Source organism: Triturus cristatus, chromosome 8 (genome assembly GCF_964204655.1).
Source record: "Triturus cristatus chromosome 8, aTriCri1.1, whole genome shotgun sequence".
Taxonomy (NCBI): domain Eukaryota; kingdom Metazoa; phylum Chordata; class Amphibia; order Caudata; family Salamandridae; genus Triturus; species Triturus cristatus.
In genome coordinates this window covers 822,918,632-822,937,254 of record NC_140591.1, presented here as the reverse complement: position 1 = coordinate 822,937,254, position 18,623 = coordinate 822,918,632, and the positions used below count along the sequence as shown (strand labels likewise).

General features: G+C 44.5%; 1 protein-coding gene across 3 annotated transcripts in view; it reads left to right on the top strand.

The window, feature by feature from the left end:
- The first annotated feature begins 1,956 nt into the window (after positions 1–1,956).
- The window catches only part of LOC146805131 (P2Y purinoceptor 8-like), a 408,946-nt gene continuing 392,279 nt past the window's right edge, over positions 1,957–18,623 (top strand). Inside the window, exon 1 of one of the 3 annotated variants that reach the window (XR_014967793.1) lies at positions 1,957–2,026. The gene's annotated coding sequence lies outside the window, so the exon portion shown is untranslated. The remainder of the gene's footprint in view (positions 2,027–18,623) is intronic. The other 2 variants (XM_085622281.1, XM_085622280.1) reach the window with 2 other exon arrangements.

Below are 18,623 nucleotides of genomic sequence, written 5' to 3'. Positions count from 1 at the left end.
ATAAAGTGACTGACATGTAATAATAACACGTATATACTTAATTGCAAGTAAAAGGATTTACAGTTATAACATGTGCTACATTGAAAAGATGACATTTTTGTGTAATTTCACTGATTATTTTATGATTTATGCAACATGAACTAAAAGTAATAAAGAAATATTTTATCCGTATATGTGTAAAAGTGCACAAGTATATTAAATATGCATCATTGATTTAATGTCTTAAGTTAGCTTTTTAATCTAAAGGTCTGTATTTTGTTTAATAATTTGCTGTGCTCCTGTATTTTTGCTGACTTGCTTTTCTTGCAGGTGTTCTCATGCATTGCTACTTTAGAATAGATACATTTCTTGACCAGCGGTAGATACATGCCTGAGAAAGGAATTTGACTTTGAGCACATGAGAACTCTGTGGATGAGTAATGGACTATTGTGCTCTAGCCTGAACATGTGACCAAGACATGTTCCCATGCACACATGGGATTTTTATCGACTGTTGCAGTGGGTACCATGTGAATTCCTGCCGAGATTGAAACAAATACAATGGATTCCTAACAAAGATGGAAACAAAGAGGGGTTGCAGATGGACTCTATCGATTTTAACTTATTATTTGCTCTGGCTGAGCAGGACAGATGGCTTCGAACTTTCTTGTAAACTCTCAACAATATTCCCTATGTCCAGTTATTTTCCCGAAGTGTGGTTTAGACTGGCTCAAATTTCCGACCCATTGAAGACTTGTGACTGAGCTTATGCAATTCTACTACTAGTGTTATTGGCTTGAGCACTGTGGTTCGGTCATGGCACAAGTCCTAGAAAAAGAAGTGGGGGGACTAACCTAATTAATCAGTATGCAAGTGGCATCATGGCGTGCGACATCGCTGCGTGTGACATCACAGCTCGTGACATCACAGAAAGTGGCATCACAAGAAGTGACATCAGATCCTAAGCCCTCACATATATGTTTAACATGTCTATCGTGAGTACATTTGAGCACATTTCAAGTATACAGGGAAACTCTCTTGATTTCGGCAGAAGATTTACACTTTTGTAAGTTACACATAACACAATGTTGCCTTTTGTCATCGTAAACTTCCTCTAACCATAGTGCTTTAAAAGAAAAAATAGTGATATTTAAATTATTACAATGCCTCCTCAGGGGTAGTATGTGCTATATAACCCAACTTCTTGGCAGGGTGGACGGGGTCCACCCTGTGAAAAAAGTGGGTGGACGCTGTCCACCCGCGTGTACCCCCGACTCGTGCCCTGGGTTAAATGCTCAAACGGGGAATGGGAGGCTGGCCATGTTCCTCACCAGGCTGTCCATTACAGCCTGGTGAGGAACATGCAACTTGCGCGTGACTGTTTGGCCGGCCCAAGAAGGCTAGGCAAACAGTTATGCGCAGTTGGAGTATGCAATCCACTCCTCCCTCTGCCTCTTGCCCTGCCCGAACCTCCGAAAAATAAAATGATAACAACTATGTTATTATCATTTTATTTTCCCGCTGTGAGAGCAGTGGGGCGGCGGTCCTCCGACTTAGCGGGGGAGCTGCCCAGTTTTTTCCCCAAAAAAAGAAAATTCTGTGGCTTTGGGGTGATGGCTCAGCCTTTGTAACCATCGTGCAGCTCAGGATATCTGACTTCTGGGCGGAAACCACAGACCACACTGAGTGACATTGTCCTGATGAACTGGCGGAATCACCTGGTATGGGTTGCAATAGTTGTGGTACTACCCACGGAAACAGTGAATCCTTTACCATTCGCCCTCATTTACGTTTAGCAAATCTTCGGTTGCATATGTTATTCTATTTCTCCAGAAACCGTTGTGGTGAAAAAAATAGACAATCGCACGTGTTCGCTCATTGATCAAGCGCAAGGTGACGCCGCGAAGTGAACCACGCCTCGGAAGGAAACGTTGCATCGCGTTATATAGGAGGCAAGAGAAGTGAAAGGCGGTGACCGCACTGCAGAGGAAGCGCCAGCAAGGGCGTGTTGTGCACGAGCCCCAACATCGTTCGCCACGGTAACCGGGTAAGTTATCATCGCATCTTCCTCAGGGTCCATTTTTAAGACCTTAAGGTAGATGAAGCCTTAGGATGTTTAAAACGGCACGATATGGGCACCGATATTTTTTCAAATCGCGTGTTTACGTATATCTGAATTTTCTACAGCGCTGTATGTACATTATAATCAGTTTGATTATTTTGAAGGAAGGTTAGACACTTTTTATACCTTTTTTCGGACTGGTAGTGCTTTTAGTACCAACTAATAAAACTTAGCGTTATTTTTTCCATACAGAAAGTTGTAATTCTGTCGCTTTTTACTTTATCCTAGGCATAATATGAATGTAGGTTTAGAAGCATGGCTCATGCGTGGTTACTTGAGTACTGGTTGTTACTTCATGCGCCTTCCGAGAATGTGTTGGTTGCACAATAGTACTTGTTAATTTCTTCCTTTACCCTTTAAAAAAAAAAAAAAAAAAAAAAAAAAAAAAACAATACATCCGTATTTCAAGGTCTTATGTGGGAGTTGGTTCATGTCATCTAGCCAGGCGGAAGGGAAACCACCACTTCCTCCATCTACCTCTTCGCTGTCCCTTTCCATTCGTAAATCAAGATTTGGCCATGCCAATCATTCTAGCATTTGTTAAAATAAAAAAGCCTTGCAACCATTAAAACTGACATGCTCGCTCTACCGATCGCATACTTTTGTAAAACTATAAAGCAGGCTGAGGTCGGCGATGGAAACTTTTTCGTTATTTGACCCCGGACTACCGAGACCCTGTGCAGTGATTTATAGTGCTTTAATAAATGGCAGATTGTGTGCTATACACGTGTCAGTTGATCGCGGAATGCCGAAAACATTTTCGTCGGCACAAATAAAATAATTAAGCGGTAGCTCGTGGGGAGCCGTCGCCGATGCTTATTTCTCTCACACACAGAATCTTGGTGCTGGACTGACTGAACGTGTTGAATCTTGTTGTAATGTAAGAACGCCTAGACTACTACTTTGACTTACCCAGAAACGTTTTTGTTTTGTGTTATGGAAGCTTGCACTGCTGCTGGACATGCTGTACATATTCCGTGATACAGGGGCGGACTGGGACAGAAAATAGGCCCGGGTACCAAAATAAAAGTGCCCCCTATTAGTGAATTAGGTAGCTAAAAAAGTGGTCCTTGTTTGTGATGTAATCCAAAAGAAGTCCAGAGGTAGCCATAAGGTAGGCAGCGACGGCCCGTATAGGGCATGTTACCGGGGCGGTGACGTGGGGCAGAGGAAGGGCAGGGTGAGGGGTTGCAAAATGCGGCATACGCCGATTGCAGGTAAGTTACGAAAAAAATAAAGAAAACAAATTTTGTTGAGCGCGCTGCATCACATTTGGCGATGCTGCGCGCGCAACGAAATTCGATTTTTTTTTTCGTCACTTACCTGCAATCGGCCGTATGCCGCATTTTGCAACCCCCCACCCTGCCCCTCCTCTGCCCCACGTCACCGCCCCGGTAACACGCCCTATACGGGCCGTCGCTGAAGGTAGGTAATAAGTAAGAGGTTTATTTAAGATTAGTTACAGGGCATGTTTAGATAAGATAAGTAAGTAGAAGATATGGAGTTAAGCCCCACCAGGAGCACCATCCTTGCTGCTCAGCCCACTCACTCTAACTGTCTCTCTCTCCACTCCACCAGGCACTCCAGCATTCCACTACCTCACCAGGCTTTCTAACATTCCACAAACACATCACATTCACATTGCCTGAGCAGCAGGGAATGTGTGACCAGGGAAAGGATGCATTACAAGAAATCAGGTTATAACAGTTTGCTCTTAGGGGCAGTTTTGAACTTGCAATGTAAAGACATGCCGTACACATGTTTTGCAAGGTATGAAAGGATGCATGGATTTGAGCTTTCTGCAGGCAATGTGTTTTTTTAATATCAGGAAAATTAACAGTAACACACATTGGCAAAGCCAATAGGTCTTGCCTATGCAAGAGCTATTGGCTTTGGCAATATGTTTTAGCCATTATGTACACCAGTATGACTGCTGTTCAGCATGGCTAAAAGATAGTGGCGTAGAATGGGGTGGGGTAGATTATAGTGATTAGAAAGAGTAGATTAGAGTGAAGTAGATTGGGGAGAGTGGAATTGGGTAGAGTGGTAGATTGGGGTAGAGATGAGTGGGTTTGATTGGCACACAGTTGAATGGGGGTAGAGTGGAGTAGAATGAGTGGGGTCGATTGGAGTAGATTGGATTGGGGTAGACTGGAGTGGAGGAGTTGGGTAGATTAATGTGGTAGATTGGAGTGGAGAAGATTGATTTGGGGGAATAGGGTAGATTGGGGTGGAATGGAATAAATTGGAGTGGAGTAGATTGGGGTAGATTGGAGTGGGGTAGATAGGAGTAGGGTAGACCGGGTGGATTGGGGTAGAATGTAGTGGGATATATTGGGTAGATTTGAGTGGAGTGGAGTAAATTGAAGAAGAGTGTATGGGGGATGGATTGGAGTAGATGGGAGTGGAGTGCGGTAGACTGCAAAGGAGTTGGGTAGATTGGAATGAAGTGGAGTGGGGATGGTTGGGTGGTGTAAAGTAGGGTGGAATGGAATGGGGTATATTGGGATAGTTTGGAGTGGGGTAGATTGGGGTAGAGTGAAGTGGAGTAGATTTGTGTGGGGTAGATTGGGATTGGGTGGGGTAGACTGGGTGCCGTAGTGTGTGGTAGATTGGCGTTGAGTGGGGTAGATTGGAGTGGAGTAGATTGGAGTGATATGGATTGAATTGGGGTAGATTGGGGTGAAGTGAGGTACATTGGATTGGAATGGGGTAGATTGGAGTGGGGTAGATCAGGGTAGTGTGGAGTGGGATCTATTGGGGTAGATTATAAAGAAGTGTGATAGATTTGGGAACAGTGGATTGCAGTGGAGTGGGGTAGATTTGAGTGAAGTGGGGAAGATAGGAGTGTGGTAGATTGGAGTTGAGTAGATAGGAATGGAGAGGAGTAGATTGGAGTGGAATGAGGTATATTAGAGTGGTTAGGGACAGAGTGGTAGATTTGAGTGGGGTATATTGGGTGGATTATGGTAGGGTAGATTGGAGAGAAGTGGGGTAGATTGGAGTGAGAAGGAAATGGGATAGTTTGGAGTGGGGTAGATTGGAGTGGCATGGGGTAATTTGGAGTGGAGTAGATTGGAGTGGAGTTGGATAGAGTGGTGTGGGGTAGATTGTGATGGGGTGGGGTAGGGTGGAGTAGGGTAGATTGGGTTAGGGTTGGAGTAGATTAGAGTGGAGTCTTTTGGGGTAGATTAGAGTGGGGTGGATTGGCTGTAGTAGCTTGTGGGGGAATGGGGTAGGGGAGATTGGAGTGGGATGGAGTGCGGTGGATTGGGGTGGAGTGGGGTAGATTTGGGTGGCTTGTGATAGATTGTAGTAAAGTGGAATAGGTAGATTGGGTAGTGTGGAATGGAGTCTGGTAGATTGGGGTGGAGTGGGGTAGATTGGCTGGCTTGGAATGGGTAGACTGGAGTGGGGTACATTGGGGTAGAGTGGAGGGGGTAGATTGGGGTGGAGTTGAGTTGGATAGATTTGAGTGGAGTCAACATTGGAGGGTATAAAACAGATTGGGGAAGAGTAGAGTGTGGTAGATTGGAATGGAGTGGGGTGGATTAGGGTGGAGTGGGTTGAATTGGATGGATTAGCGTTGGGTAGATTGGATTGAAGTGGGGATTGGAGTGGGGTAGTTTGGGGTAGGGTAGATTGAATTGACGTGGGGTAGATTGGAGTGCAGTGGGATAGAGTGGGGTAGAGTAGAGTGGGTTGATTGGAGTTGAGTAGATTGGAGTGGAGCAGATAGGGGTAGATTGCAGTGGGGTAGATTGATGTGGGATAGATTGGGGAGGGGTAGATTGGAGTAGGGTAGAATGAGGTGGAGTCGGCTGCGGTAGATTGGAGTGGGATGGATTGGGGTGGAGTGGGTTAGATTGGAGTGGAGTGGGTTAGATTGGAGTGGGGTAGATTGGAGTGAAGTAGAGTGGGGTAGATTAGGGTAGAGTGAAGCGGAGAGTGGTTAACTGGAGTGTGGTAGATTGGAGTGCAGTGGGGTAGATTTAGATTGTGGTAGATTGGCGTGAGGTAGTGTGTGGTAGATTAGAGTGGAGATTAGTCGGATAGAGTGCAGAGGAGTTTGAAGTGGAGTAGGGTAGATTTGAATAGAGTTGGTAAAATTGGACTGTGGTAGATTGGAGTGGAATGGGGTAGATTGGAGTGGATTTGGGTAGATTGGAGTGGAGTGGGTTGGATTGGGGTGCATTGGAGTAGGGTGGATGGGGCAGATTGGAGTGTGGGTAGATTGGAGTGCATTGAAGTGGAGTGGGGAGGACTGGAGTAGATTAGAGCAGAGTGGGGTAGATTTGAGTGGAGTGCGGTAGGTTGGGATGGAGTGAGGTAGATTGGAGTGGGTTTGGGTTGATTGAGTTAGATTGAGTGCACTGGGGTAGATTGGAGAGGAGTGGGGTAGATTGTAGTGGAGTAGATTAGATTGTTGTGGTGGATTGGGGTAGATTAGAGTGGAGTGTTGTGGAGTAGAATGGGTTAGAGTGAGGTAGATTGAAGTGGCATGATTTGTAGTGGGGTAGATTAGAGTTGGGTGGAGTGGGTGGATAAATTGGGGTGGGATAGACTGGAGTGGAATTGATTTCAGTGGAGTGGGGTAGTTTGGAATGGAGTGGGGTAGATGGGGTGGAGTGGAGTGGGGTCGATTGGCGTGGAGGAGATTGTAGCAAGTTGGATTGGGATGGGGCACATTGGGGTACATTGGAGTGCAGATGGATAGATTGGAGTGGTGTAGATTGAAGTGAGGTTGAGTGGAGTGGAGGGGCATAGAGTGGAATGGCGTGTTGTGTCATTTAGTGAGGGACATAGATTGGAATGGAATGGAGTCGAGTGGCGAGGTGTAGATTGGAATTGCATGAATGGGCGTAGAATGGAGTAGCATGTTGTAGAGTGGAGTGGAGTAGAATGGAGTGGCGTGACATAGAGTGGAAGGGCATAGAGTCGGGTGGCAGTGCGGAGTATGCATGGTGTGGTAGCACACTGCTATTACTGACAACACATTTTCAATTGAAATGACCATTACATTTGCAACACAGTATGGTTTTACTGCACATAAACAATTTGTGTAAATGTCATCTAGTCTATTGATGTGTTTTGATCGTATTCAAATATTTGTTTCCACCACACTTAAAAATTACAAAACAAAATGTGCTTCATTTGTCCTAATTCTGATATATTCTGAAACATCAGCACAAGTTGTTTTTTTTGTCTGTTGTGTGCTAAAAAAACATCCTACACCCTTTCCTCTTACATGGATGCTCAGCAGGATTGTCACATAACTTGTCTCACTTTGAAGTCAGAGAAAGAAAAGTAAATACTAAGCTTCTTCAGAACAGAGCTTGACATTTGACCTCAGTTTTTGAAAACACAACACACGTGCCAAGATAAGAACAAGATTTAAAGGCATGTCTATAGAAAGCAATTCTTGGTAGAATACCGTAAACATGGTTCGGGCAATGGAAGGGACGAACTCAAGCTGGACAACCTAAAGTAAAGGAAGCCAGCAAATAGTAAGCCAGAAAATGTGAGTTACAAACCACAAAGCCAAAGGTAAACAACGGGCAGAATGTATTCCTAGGTCAGCTTTCTGAATGTCCTCAAAATGTCTATGCCGTCTGTCTGGTAGGCTTCGACCTAAAAACCAGCAGAGCGGCCCATAAAACAGGCCCACGAACAGCCAAACAAAATGACCCACACACTGACCTGTCAGACTACACTCTTGGGCACTGCCTGATTGCAATATAAGCCACTTTGACCCTGCTGTGCATTAGGGAAGTTTAGCAAACACCTTTTCATTACTCTTTATTGAGTATGACAGACAATATCAAAAGGAGGGAGCAGAAAGATTTGCCAAGGGGGCAGCGTCAGTGGTAGAGCTCAGGATCCAAGGTGGGAGTAAAGGATTACTGTGGGGAGTGCAGGTTCAACAGGGTGCAAGCTTGTCTGGCACATGCAGAACACATATAGGTTTCAGTGCTTTAAGTGGGCCGGGTGCCTCTGGGTCTCAGACCCTATAGTTATTAAAAATGTGCATTGAAAGGGTACCTTTCGGGCCCTGTCTTCATATACTTAACATTACAGGCAAGCCACTTATCGATTTCTGAACACTGACTGTAAAAAACGTTTCAATAATCTATGTCGTTCTTGTGTATATTTCACATTCCTTACTTAATTTTGCATCCTATAAGATTGTTATCTTTTTTCAGGGTGTTGTGTTTCTGACTTTTTTTTGTTTTACGTATTGCTCTTGTATGGTGTATACTTTGAAGGAAATCGTAGCTAGGTGTTTATAACGGGACACGATTGAGTTGTGGTTGAAGGCAGAGCAATTGTATGTAAATGTGCAGGTAGAGTAGAACTCTATGGGGTTTTAGTTTAAAAGTTTAAGCCACACCTTTAATTATATAGGCCACACCCAGCGCCAGGATGCCCGTGGGGTGACAGTGCGCTTTAAAAGTCTGCTTAACATTAACATTTACAGACCCCCCTCATTTTTCTTCATACTTAAAGGATGTCCATTAAGTGCATTCTTCCTTCCCTTTAGCACACAGAACAGGTGCCACATGGGTATCCACAGTGCAAGTGTCAATCACATGCACAAAACATGTGCAGTACTGATAGTAGTTTTGCAAGCATCTCCCCACACCTAGAAGAGCTACTACCTGGGCATCAGCAGTGCAAGATTCCCTCTAACCCATAGGGCACAATTACCAGATTGGCATCAGCAGTTTAAGCTATCCTAAAGCAGGCACACACATACTCACTCGCTCACACATAACCACAGGCGCACTGCCACACAAGCGATGATGCAGATAAGGGCCACCAATCTCTTAGAGCAGTGGGCAACCTTCCCTCGGCAGGCCAGAGATCTCGTATCAGCCCTAGTTGGCAGTGCAGGCCAAAGCTGTGAGCTGTAGGTACAGGAGACAGACTATCCAGATGGGAGCTAGGGTGGTGAGCCTGAGCGCTGCATACACAAGGGGCTCTGCAGTGGTAGGACAGGTTAGGGCATAGGCATGCATGGAGGAGAGTGCCTCTCAGGTGAAATCATGCCACAGAAGGTGTTGGAGACACATAGTTGAAGCAACATATTGGGAAGCCACTCTGCAGTTTAAGGACATCTTTTATCATCGAAAGGCTTCAGGAAAAATGGCTGCTTTTTGATGCTGCAAAACGGTGTTAAGACCTGTTACTGGAAACATTCCTTAGTGAAGAACAGTTCAATGACAATGTTTTGCCGTCCATTTGTCATGCTGATGTACAACTTATATGCCTTGCCCTTTGTAAAGTAGAGTTGTAGCCGATATACATTTTTATTGACTCGATAGACTGACAGATCTATCCAGACAGGTAGAGTGCGGCAATTAGTGGAATGGTTTTTTTGTACACACTGTCTATTCTCAATCACTGTTTGTTAGTTTGGTTGTACTAGTCACACACTGTTCTGTACAGCACTATTTTACGTTGCTTTCAATTATTCGTATGTACATGCCCTGATGCATCCTAACATGGTACGTGTGCACTGATTGTGTGTTAACTTTGCTCACTTGACATGAGTGTAGTAGGTCTGAAAATCATATGTTATACGTTCCTACAGCTAACAAGACTTTTCCAGTTTTTTTGTTGAAAATTAGCTGCAGTTGTAGTTGCAAGATGGAACCAACTCTACGGGATGACCTTGTAACAGGTTTAGTTTCAATGCTAACAGGGAGAATAGTAAAAAGAACTACTGTTTCTATGCTTTAGCTTGATGTTTCAAACACGTAGTTCCAAGTGTGTAATCATCCACTTGCTCCATTTAAATACTAAGCAGAAAGCGGTATATAAGCTTACCCTATTTAGGGAGAGGTAGCGAGAGAGATAGCTGGCTGGGAGGCATACTGTCTGTCAAGACACTTAACTTAAAATTATATGGTCTACAAGTATGCAGCGGAATTAGAAGGTTTGCCAAAAAACTGAATTATAAAACTGTATTACCATAAGGCAATAAGGGCCTTTGAAACTAATTGGTTAAATGTATGTGATGAAATATGTTGGACCAAACTCTTACTACGCAGTGGAAAGGACTTAGCCAGCCACCCCCCCACCTGGCCCGGTCCCTGCTTCTGATCCCAGCCAGGTTGGGGGAGCCTCCCTTGGCCCAATGGACCCCGTCACAGGCACCCGGACCCTCGCCAGGCCACAGGACGGGGGCTCCCACACCACATGGTGGTCCATATATTATTCAGTCTAATAATACTCAGTATCTCCGAGTTATTCATTATTACATTCATGCATAAGGCTATTTGCCCAGGAATGGTGATGTGAGACCCCTTCTATTTTAGGTTCACATACAGATGATTTCTCCAGCCCCAAAAATGACTAAGAAAACTTTGTGGACAAAAGAGAATGAGAGGTTTTTACCTCCCTTGTTCTGAGTTGTTCCTAGGGATTTCTTCAGGTGTTCCTTTAACATGGTGTGCCTTCTCTGCAGGTACATCCCCACCTTGTGGGACTTGGCCAGCAAGATCTTGCTGGACATCCTGGAACACCTCAGATAATCACTTTGCTCAAAATTTGGATGGGTAGGATGTGGCAAAATGTGTGTTCCAAACTGGCATGGACACCACCGATTGTATAGGCATTGCTATTGCCACCAGGGTGGTGCTTAGAAGGCATGGTTAGGTGCGAGTGACTGGATTATCAAGGCATATCCAGGCATTCCTCATGGACATGCCCTTTGATGGATTTAGACTTTTTGGACACAAAGATGACTTGGAGCTTAAGTGAATACTACCAACGTTACAGAAAATGTAGGGCTACACCAGAGGCCTAGCTTACTGGCAATGTCAACCTTCACAGCTGGTGCAGCAACAATCCTAGACTTTTTGAGACATACGATGTGGTGCCGGATGAAACAGTTAACACCAGCGGGGGACCCCAAATTAATATTTTTTCTTAATTCCCACAACATCATTAATTTAGAGGAAATGTGGGACACCAAAGGGGAATTCACTCTAGAGGTCTATACATCCTTTAGCATAAAGGGCACCTCACCCCCAATGGTCGAGCTGGAGGGGGACTAGTTACACTAGTGAATTTGGGTTTGATCTACAACCCCAACATTATTTCCTCCAACCCCCCTCACTTTTTAGCAGTCCTATTGAATTTTGACCATCATTTAACTTTTCTTTATATTAACATATTTAAACCTATCCATTGGAAAGAGAACTCAGGGATTCTAGAGGAAGTGGGCAGGTTTGTTGATGTTTTCTTTCTTTCTCCTCTCACTAAACAAGTTGAGTTAATTGTGTCTGGGAATTTTAATTCACAACTGGATTGTTTCCTGTATGACCCCAAAGGCACAGTGTGTCTCCCTTTTGAAGAGGTTCATGTTAAGCACTCTGCCCAAGTGAATATTGTAAATGATCTGGCTGCTAATTTTAATATATTTAACCTTCATTCTATGCAAGCATTTAAGCAGTCGGACAGTGTCCCCACGATCAAGGGTCAAGTCGTGGGGGCCATTATTGATTATATTTTTGTACCTATGGGGCTTTTTTCTCTTTTGTCTAGTTTTCCCCCAAAACGGAACCCGGACAGTGACCACAATCCTCTGATTGCCTTTTTTGTATGGGAGAAGAAGTACTGCAGCATAAGCGATCTGTTCAAAACGTTAGTCATCTCCAAAGATAGAGGGTGTAGGATTAAACAGGGAGATGTTATCCCTGAGGAATGTAATGCTAATATGTTGTTTTCATGCCCGGAGCAGTTAAATTTGCCTTGATGATGAAGCCTCAGATATTGACAGCCTTAGGGCCTTTGACTCCATCTGTGAGTATATTAAACAGGCACTTACAAACTCAGGATCTGCAGGTGCATCCAAAACTACACGAGGGCAAAGAAGGAGCTCTTGATATCACTCAAGAATTGTCCCATGAGATAGGGACAAAGTCAAAAGGTGTAGACCCGCCTATAAAGCAGCTGTTGCTAATAGAGAGGTTCAGCTCAAGAACGAGCTGTGGGAAGAGCTGGTAGTGGCCGGAACATAATTTTTTTTTTAGAGGGCTCTGTATCACCCTTTCTTCAAAGACGATTGACTGTCAGATCAGGCGGTCTCTGTCCCGGCCCAGGCATGGGTAAATCATTTCTCAGCCCTTTACGACTGTGAGGGATCCTAGCCTCTGCCCCATCCTATCATGAACAATGACACACTTTCTATCCACTGGTCAGAGGTTGAAGAGGCAATTTCCTCCTTACTCCAGGTCAAGACCCCTGCTGCTAACAGGGTCCCGGGTGACTTGTCAAGATCTCTAATGGACCTAAGGGCTCCTGATCTAACTTTTCATATAAATGAAGCCATTAGAGGCCCTCACCCAGAAGTCTGGAAAAGGTCAGTTATAGCCCCTATATTAAAAAAAGGTGACAGAGTGGCCCTGCTAGCTATAGGCTGATTTCCTTGATCGACGTTGACGTGAAGATGATATAATATAGATATTTGGAGAGACTCAATACCTAGGCTAATGAGAAGGACATCCTCTCTGATCTGCAATACGGCTTTAGACACGGGTGAGGCGCAGTGGAACAGAACTTAAATTTGCACCTCTTAATATCTAAATACATCAGGGAAAAGGTTTTTTTTGTCTACTTGGCCTTCATGTACCTTAGCTCAGCTTTTAATTGTGCTAACAGACACAAGCTCTGAACTGAGCTGGAGTCCTTGGGGTGGACCAGGCAATTGTTTCTTTTATGAGAGACCTACATAGAGCCCTAACAGGGGTGGTTAGATATTGACCTGAAGGGGAATGCTGTGATCCCTTAAATTTAAAAAAATGAATTTGCCAAGCCTTCTTTCTGACCACTTTTATATTTATCATGTACATAAATCGGCTAGAGGAGGTGCTCACCAATATTGGCACCAATGTCCCAAAAGTTAGTGGAAGAGCTATTCCAGTACTTTTTCATGTCGATGATGCGGTTTTAAGTACTCGTACAGCTAGGAGCCTCCAACAACCTATAGATACATTTATCAGTTTTAAGAATAGCTTGGATTTATCCACAAATTTGAGAAATCACATTTTATGGTGGCAGGCCCCAAGAACACAAAATGTTTTAATGTCCTAGCAGTGGGTTAGGTTTTAACCAGATTGGAAACATTTTCTTATCTGGGTCTGTTACTGAATTCATATTCTTAGTTGGAAACCTCAAAGCTATAAGATTTTGCCAGATGCGTTGGGCATATGCCCCATAAACGTCTCTTAGATGTATACAAGGCTAAATGCATCCCAATAGCCACCTTTGGCTATGAAATTGAGGGTATATCAATATCGACAGTGTCTTGGTGATAGAATATATGCTTTCGAAAAACATAATGGCCGATGGTCAAGGAACTCCCACTTAAATTATTCTCACAGAACTGAGCATGTCCTTTATTGCAGATTTTATTTGTGTTCATCCTCTTTTATTGTGGTGTTCTGTATGGGATAGGGAGGATTTACATTTTAATAGGTTCATACTCCAGGACTTTGCTTTTAGATAATGTAGCCCAAATCCCATGGCTACAATACGTAAAAAAATCTTTTTATGAATTTGAGCAACCAAGTCTATTTACCAACCTCAGGGACATAGTGAAAAGTGAGCTTGTATGGGTCAAACAGACTTTCTCCCAAATGATGGCTGATAAACGGGAGAAATCTTCTTCAGCAAAGCAGACCATGCGCAAGTATGTACTGTCAAATCTGTCAGTGGGATAGATCCCTACCTCCTTCTGCAAATGCCTAATAGGCAGCGTCGCCTTCTGACATTTTTGAGGTTGGGCATTTTTTGCCAGCTTTTGTTTCTGAGCGGGGTTTGGTATAAACCATCTAATCTGACTGTTTACGACTGTGATAACCTCTCAATTAGAGACACCAGGCTTGTATTACTTGTTTGCCATAAATGTTCTAATCTTTGACATAAGTATATCAGGCCTCTTATGAATTTTGAACAATTCAGACAAATTAGACCTGCATATCTCTTCTTACAGTTGCTAGCTACACCTACATTATCCTTTTTTCTGTATTTTGCTTTCTTTTGGTGCCTTATCTGTAAGCTATTAAGCATTGGATTTTCAGGAACTAACTCACCTAGGATAATGATGCTAATTTTAGTATTTATTTCATTTTTAATTATCACTTGATGTAAGTTTTTTCTAAATTTCTATTTGATGCATTTTTAACTGATGTATGCCCATTTTGACATATTGCTGCGGCACAGTAAGATGTACACTTTTATGGTTTTATCAAAAATCGAATAAGGTTTAATGATGATTGTAGGATGGTAGGGTCCTTCTGCATATGTACCCTCACTTTTTGCCTGGTGCTAAGCTGGTTTTTGACTAGTCTGACTGGGATCCTGCTAATCAGGACCCAAGTCTATCTGTTTTCTCCCTAAACTGTTATGCATGTACTTAGGTACACCCCGGTTGGATACTGGGGTACCCTTGCCAGTCCCGAGTATATGGTACACATGTACCCAGGGCAGAGGTACCCCAGAGGTCTCCCATGGGCTGCAACATGTATTATGCCACCCATGAGAGACCATTCAAAATGGAACTACAAGCCTGCCATTGCAGCCTGTGTAAGTCGGTGCATGAACCACTTAATTAAGATGTAAGTTTACTATATCTAAGGGTCACTGCACTTAAAACCTATAAGTCACCCCTATAGCAGGCCTTTGCAATCCTGAGGGCAGGTTGCTTGGTTCTAAGTGAGAGGGTGCCCCTGCATGAGCAGGACACCCCTGCAGCCTACAGAGTCCATTCTCCCGGGTTGTCAGTGAAACAACCATATACTAATATACAGGGGCATTACGTGACTGCTTGATGACCATCTCGAAAATGGCTGCAACCAACCCTATCGTGTTTGGTGTCAAACATGTTGGAATCATACCCTCACCCCTGTAACCGGTGTGGGAGGTATGATTCCACCCACCAGGAAGGCCCTTCATGGCGCCCTTGGTGTTCCCGGTACCAGCCTTCTATCTCTGGACGGCACAAAATGGTTGTGCCGACCAGAGACGCATTTCTGCCCTCCTGCTGCTGAGCCAAGCTTGAGCAGGGGAAGGCAGAACAATAGGCATCCTCTCACAGGGAGGTGTGACCACCTCTCAGACAGGATTTAGTGTATTAGGGCTGGGTGGGTGCTCTTGCCAGTGCCTGAACACCTGCAGTAAGGGCACATTTGGTGTCCCTGTGCATAGTCCAGTTCAAACCAGTCCTGGGAGCCATTGGCTCCCGCTCTGGCGCGAAACTGGACAAAGGACATGGGAGTAACCTCCCCCCTGTCCAGACCCTCCCCTGGGAGGGTCCCCTGAATCTTTCCAACCCTCTCCCGTGGGCACTTAAGGGCTTACCTGATTGTAGGACCTTAGATTTGTCGTGGACAAGATTCAGAATTGAAACCACTGCACTTCAACCGTCTAGACAGTCTGGACTTGGCTGGACTTCGTCTGGGCTGGACTTTTTCTCCCTCTCAGTCTGCCGCATCATCTGCGCCTGTGCACCGTGCAGGATCCATGTAGGACCTGTGGAGCATCCAAGACACCTGAAGATAATCTCCCTTGGAGTGAAGGAGTCACTGCCCTGCATTCGCAGGCACCGCAACACTGCCGGGCTCCGAAAGGCTCAGCAACACAGGAGGTGGGTTTCTTCGTCCCTCAAGGCCTGAGCTGCCCTCTCACCAAGTTTGAGGTCAATATCCCTTGTGGGTGCTGCAATACCTGAACCCGTGTGCACTGCGTACTTTTGCAAGTGTATGTTTTTGGTGCCTATCCTGTGAAAAGCGCATTGGGCTCAGAGTAGCTCAAACTCTGGCAACGTTTCCTATAAAGATCTTCAACCACCTCGCACCGTGTGCTCTGTTGACCATTGTTTTGTGAAGCTGCACGAGGTCCTCTCACAACTCCTGTGCCTCCGGCCTGTGGGTCCAATTGAGGGTCATCTTGCTCTGGGCTTGCCCAGACTCCCCTGCTTGTGGTGAGTCCCCTGGACCTTGCTGGTCCCAACCGTACACTTCCTTGACTTCCTGCCTGGGTTGCTCTTGCCAAGGCTTGTTGGTGCTACCACCGGACACGGACCCCCCAGCACCTTTCATGGGACAGAACGCATCCGGCTACTGGTTGTCCTCAATGTCGCCTGGTCCCCACAGCTGCAGAGTCAAGGACACCATCAACTATCCTGAAGCACCGGACATCGGTGGGCATTCGTCTACCGAGCCCCTGGTCACTCTCAGGTGTCCCCGACTCTGCCCCTCTGCTCTCAGGTACTCCTCGTCAAGAATCCACATTTGGATTCCAACTGACACTTCCTCCTCCTCCAGCAGCGGCACTTTCTTGATCTTCTCCATTGGGTTTGACTGTGGTTTCCGACGCCAATTCACACCTATGCACCCGGCTTCCCTGGGATAGGTAACTTGGATACCACGGTATCTATGGGTGGGGTGTCTCTCCAACCTTCTGTCTTCCATGGGGTTTTTCAGGGTCCACTGAGAATGGTCCTTAATCTTTAAAATTCCAACCGCGACTTGCACATAGACTTGTACGGAGCAAGCAGTTGGGTTCCAACACTGCACACGCACTGCGTGGGATCCCTATCTACTCACCTTGGGTGTTTCCTTGGAATCACAGCAATTTTACATCCTCTCGACATCGTCCTGACTCGAGTCGTGGTTTTTATACCACTTTCTTAGTATATGGTTTGGTCCCCACCCGGGGCCTGCTGTGTATTAGTGCTATTTACTGTGATTTCTTTGCTAAAGTATTGTGTACTTTGTGTCTATCTCCATGTAGAAGAGACTGTAACGTACTAGATAGTGTTATATAATAAATACATATGTTTATAACTACTGTGTGGTCCTCTTTTCATTAAATCTATACTATAAGATTGCATTCTGGTAAAAAAAACACTTTACACTCCTTCAAGTCTAAGCCTGAATGCTGCTCTCAACAGCTACCACTTGGATAGCTTTCTAAGGTTGTCTGAGACCTCTGAAATCACCATAAGGTTTGTCTGGACTGGAGCAAGGTGCCTACTTACATTGGTGGACATCATATACCAGGCCAGACTCTCACAATGAAGATGATGGTGCAGCAACACACCCAGATTTTGAGACAGAGGATGTGGTGCCGGATAACACCGTTCACACCAGCAGGGACAACAGTCTTTTAACTGATCCTTGCCTACAAGTAATTCTATCTGCCTTTGCAGACCCACAACTTGATGGTAGGTGGGCTGGACACAACCTTCCTTCCCTTGCTGGAAATCCTTTACATCAGACACAGGGTTTTACAGAATATTTAACATGGTTATTCCCTGATTTCTTTTCATCCCAACATCATATTTCCCTCCCGCCCACCACTGAATGAACATCGGTATAAATTTCAGTAGACTAAGTTTTAATCTTAATGCAAGACGTTAATCGCCGGCTGTCTAAAGGCGCCATTGAGTGGGCACCCTAGTAGGAGAGAGGTGAGGAATGCTACTTGTGGTACTTCCTATGGAAAAAGACAGAGCCCTGCAGCTTTACTGGACCCCCAACAATTGAACACCTTTCTAAGAAAGGGCATGCTCAGAATTCTCACTCTGACACAGGTCCTTTCTGCTCTGTATCCTGGAGACTGGATGGTGTCCTTGTACCTGCAGGACATGTATTTTCATATACATGTGCTGCAGTCACACAGATATTACCTGTGGGTCATGTTGGGGTCACAACACTTCCATTTTGCCCCGCTGCCCTTTGGCCTTATCTTTTCCCTGCTGATCTTGTCTAGTTCACAGAACAATCCTTTCAGGATGTGGTAAGGTACAAATAATATATGGCTTCCTTCAATCATGCTCTTTTTCCATTTTATGACATTTATAACTTGGTGCAACAGTAATTTTATATAAATATTAGATTCATTGTAGTTTATTCTGGTGTTCCATGTCATTTAAATAACAACAGATGCACCTGCAAAGTTTGCAGAGAAGTAAACAAGCATAGGCTGCTCACAGGCTTCTACCAAGAGAATTAGATTGCTGCTAAAATCAATCTCTGCCTAGCTTTTAGAAACTATATCCAAAACAACAGTGTGCAAAGCCCTTTCACAGTTCCAAAGAATGGAGACATCATGGATAAAGAAAACATCTGTACATTGATGCCTACTACTTGTGAGACGGCCTCTGTTGAGAATGCTGCAACATTTAAAAAGGGTAAATACAAGGATAAGTATTAGGTTCAGGAGTAGTTGTAGGGCAGTGATTGAGGGTAGGGTAGCAGTTGGGGTCAGATCAGGGTTAGAGGTAGATTTAGCCTTAGGTTTTGGTTCAGGTTAAGCTTAGTGTTAGGGTAACCTTGAGGGTTAGAATTATGGCTAGTGTAAAATAAATTGCATGGTTATATTTAGGGTTACATTTGGGATTATATTAGGATTAGGATATGGTTACATTTTAGAGATTGGGTTATACTTAGGGTTAGGTATAGGATTAGGGTAAGTTTGCGAGTTAGCTGAAGTTCAGGGTTGGATATAA